This window comes from Balaenoptera acutorostrata, chromosome 5 (assembly GCF_949987535.1).
Source record: "Balaenoptera acutorostrata chromosome 5, mBalAcu1.1, whole genome shotgun sequence".
Taxonomy (NCBI): domain Eukaryota; kingdom Metazoa; phylum Chordata; class Mammalia; order Artiodactyla; family Balaenopteridae; genus Balaenoptera; species Balaenoptera acutorostrata.
Genome location: NC_080068.1, coordinates 90,024,527 through 90,028,640, shown reverse-complemented (window position 1 = coordinate 90,028,640; position 4,114 = coordinate 90,024,527). Strand labels below are relative to the sequence as shown.

General features: G+C 38.5%; 1 pseudogene; it reads right to left on the bottom strand.

Annotated features, from left to right (window-relative positions):
• Window positions 1–223: 223 nt before the first annotated feature.
• LOC103013855 (nucleolar protein 56-like) lies at window positions 224–781 on the bottom strand (annotated as a pseudogene).
• Window positions 782–4,114: the final 3,333 nt, after the last annotated feature.

Sequence of the window (4,114 nt, the reverse complement as noted above, 5' to 3'; positions counted from 1 at the left end):
AATTAAAGAAGGGTAGTTCCGTTTACCTGAGGTTTTGCACAGCTTTTTGAGGTAGTGGTGTCCGTTCTCATTTGAGTACGTGTCAGAATGTAGACAAGAACAAGCATAAGGAAGATGAGTTTCTCTCGATATTTTGTAAGGTGTCTTTTTTTTTTTTTTCCTCGTGAATTTGCTTTTGTTTTTATTGGACTATAGGGGATGGGTTGGGAAATATCTCCGCAAGTTATGCCCCACCAGGGAAATGTCTATTCTCGTTTTCCTGGGACAGCTTTCGGAGCGTTTTCTTTTTCTGGGAGCCGCTGCTCTTGCTGGCAGCAGCCTCTTCAGGTCCACTGCTGAGTGGCTCCTCCTTGGAAGAGAATTTCCTCTTTTTCTTGGGGACCCTCTTGTTTCCTGACTCTTCTGGGTCACTAACTGGTTCCTCTTTGGGGAAAGATTTCTTCCTCTTGGGAATACTTCCACTTGCAGCTGTCTCTTCAAGATCGCTACTAACCAGATCCTCCTTGGAAAAAGATTTCTTTTTCTTGGGTTTGGAGGAGACAGATGGGTCTTCCATTCCATTCTCCTAAGGAGCCTCCTGGGGCTTTTGCTTTTTCTTGTTTTGGGGTCTTTCACTTGTCTCCCCACTCTCCTCCAGAGTACTCCTGATGTTTTCTGAAGATGGCAGGGCAATTGCAGCCAGCCGTTTCTTTTCCTTCTTCAAGCGTTTCTTCTCCTGTTTCTCCAACTTCCTAGTAATCTCAGCAGCCACTTCCTCTGCCTGAACCATTGCCTCCTTCATGACACCCATATTCTTTTGTGGAATCTCTCCAGTCTCATCGGAGGACAGCCACTCCTCAACTTGTCTTGAAGCTTCTCCCCAGATACACTGGTGGGTACCTCAGAGAAGCAATCAGTTTGTTAGGTAAGACTGCATTTGTTTGCCAGGTATTGGGAGATGCGACCTTTGTTCTTGGCAGCTGCTGGGCCAATGAAGGTAGTATGGAAAATGGGTCCATATTTTGGGGTGTTATCCCTTGTCTCCAGGGCTCTGGAAACTTTGTTGCTTTGCTGGGCCTAGGGAATCACTCAGATGCCAGGTCTGGCCATCACTAGGGTTACTTTTAAAATATAACTCCATAAAATATTTTATTTGAAACTTTGTGAATCTCTAGAAGATGACAAATAGTCATATTTAAATGTAAGTACAGATGCTCATTCCCAATTAATCTAGAAACACTCTTAGCTCTTGTGTCTCAGGTCCTTTCATTTCATAGGCACTCCTAAGCTCTGACTGAATATAGACTAAGGTACTGGCAGTGAGGTGCGGAGGATACTATCTTCTGTTACCTTTATTCTGTAAACAACATGAGATTTTAAGATGGCTTATTTTAAAGGTATTTGCTGAAATAACAGCAGGACATTATACCTACACCCTCTGAGTACTTTTCTGATGCTTGGAGTTTGTGGATATAGGACAGCATATATGGCATTATCCTTAGAAATAATGTAGATAACACAGGTGAAAGTGGCTCTAGCCCTTATTTGAGCTAGGCTTGTGTTAAAAGAGGTAAAAGGAAGAGTTTATTCTTTTTTTCTCTTAATGTAGTTAACTTCCAAACTAGTCAAATTCAATGTGAAGATTCACTTGCATTCACTCTCCATGGAAAATGACACTGACTGCTTCCCAACTTCCATATGTGGGATTTGAGTAGGTGAACACTTTCATCTCAAGTGCTGCAGTCATATGTATTTGCCCCTGTGAACATCTTTTGGGTTCTGCCATCAAATCAGCAAGTTGCCTTCAATGCCAATGGTGGTATTTTATCATGTTTCTTCTCCACAGTAAATTCCAAACCTTCCCTGGCTTGGCTGTGACCACCTGTTCTCCCACACCTGTTTCAATTTATAAACCATATGCTGTAGTCACAGCTGAGAACTGTTGTAGACATGATGTGATTTCTCATAAATATTTCATAAATTCAAAGTTTCCCACACTTCAAAATAATTTGAAGACACTGATTTTACTGAAAATCTCACAGAGACTGACATACACCCTTTATTATCATCATTATTTAAGAAAAGAGAGATGAAGTTTGCAGCCTTAAAAAATAACCTGCATCAATACTAGAATAGCACTACCTTGGTATTTATGCATTTAAACAAACACAACTACAGCCTATGGTAAAATAATTCAAGTGCAGTAATTGGTCTGAAATGTACATATGCTCAGGAAATCCAGGGAAACAGATGTTTTCACATTGCATTTCCTACATGGACTAAGAGACACACTTCACAAAACAATCAAATATGCACCAAAAATCCATTTATACTAATTGGCACAATGTTGTCATTAGTATTTTGAGAATGTAAACTAAGTGAATTTTTGCAAATCATACTTTGTAAGTAACAAAATCCTAAAATTAAGCTTGCTTAAATAATAAAGAAAATTGTCTGGCTTATTAACTGAACAGATAAGAGATCTGTTGAATTTCAGGCTGGGATTGATTCAAGAATAAAAGAACTGTGGCCAGGACTCTGCTTTCCTATCTCCTCTTCTCAGCTTTGTTTTTACAGGACAGTCCTACCTTTAATTTTAGAGAATGTATGCTATTGTTTCCTCAGCCTTCATTCTTTCCTGTTTAAGTCAAGTGCAAAAGAGTTTCATATGGTAGCACTATAAAACAAACAAAAAACAGTAAAAACCAAGACAATGACGAAGAAAAAAACTCCTTTCTCTCCAGAAGTCTCAATAAACATTTTCTCTCATCTCATTTATTATAATCTAAATGACCATTTATGAAAGAAATATTTTGAACTAAGGAATGAAGCCAATCAGGATCTAGCACTAGGAATTCATCCCTCTGAGACCACATTCTTGATAATAGGGAAGAGGCGAATTTCCCAATTGAGGATCAAGGTCCTTTTTTAGGGAGAGGGAGGATGCATGTGAAAGAAGTCAATTTGTATTTGCATCTGTCAGTATGTATACCTATAGATGTATACATACACACACAAATTTGGGATGATGCTGTATTTTTCTGTCTTGCTATTTAGACTTGGAATTTTATCACAAATGTTTTTTCCACCTCAATACATAGTCTACAGAAATGTTAGACTTTCAAAGGAAGTGAAGAGCAGGGATTGTTGCTAAGTTGATCACTCTTGCATCAATGGATAAATAATATAGAACATTTTGATCCCATTTGCCTAGAAATTTTTGAAGAGACATGATGGTAAACAGTTCAGCCAAACAGTCTGGTTGTGTAGACATATTTCTTAATGAGAAAAGACTTGACCAGAATAAATGTAATAGCAATATAGTGCTTACATTTTTCCTTCATTGTGGTACATCTTTAGAGGATAAATTTCTCTTTTATGGCAGAAATACAGTTCATATTATTCCTTTCTGATTTACTTCTTTACTTGCTTTATTTCTTTATTTGACCACAATTCTTTTATTCTTGAACTACCCTGTCCTGAAATTAGATGGATCTACCTCTTGTCTGTTCAGTCAGGTACTTTATTATTTAAGCCAGTTTTATTTGAGGTTTCTGTTACTTGCAAAGCATGATTTGTAAATGATTTCAGTTCATTTAAATCCTTATAAATGAAAAACTGTCGTCTGACAAATGTTTATCACCATGGCAATGATGGGCCAAACAGAGGCCCATTATGCAAGTTTTGTGTCTTTTAGCAGGTAGACATAATCATGGAACATTGGTTTTGGAAAGTTTCCTCAGAGATCATCTGGGGATGGGGACTCATATCTAGCTCCTTGCCAGCCATATCCGGTCTTGCTAATTCCTTCACACGTCTCCTTCACATATTACCTGTGGCTGCTTTCATACTGCAAAGGCAGACGTGACTAGTTCTCACTGCAAATTCAAAAATATTTACTAACTGGCTCTTTTCAGAAAATGTTTGCCGACACCTGCTCAAGGTTATGGGTGGCAAACAGATTTTCTGTTACTTGATATCTTGAGTAAACCGACAGTAATTTCCTTTAGGGATATTCAGAGGACTGGGGAGGAGCATGAGCAAGGACTGCTGACGTCTGCTTCGGGTTTCTGAGGGGCCAGTGTTTATACGTATGTTAGTACTTAGCAAACATCCTCAGTATAAAAATAAAGGA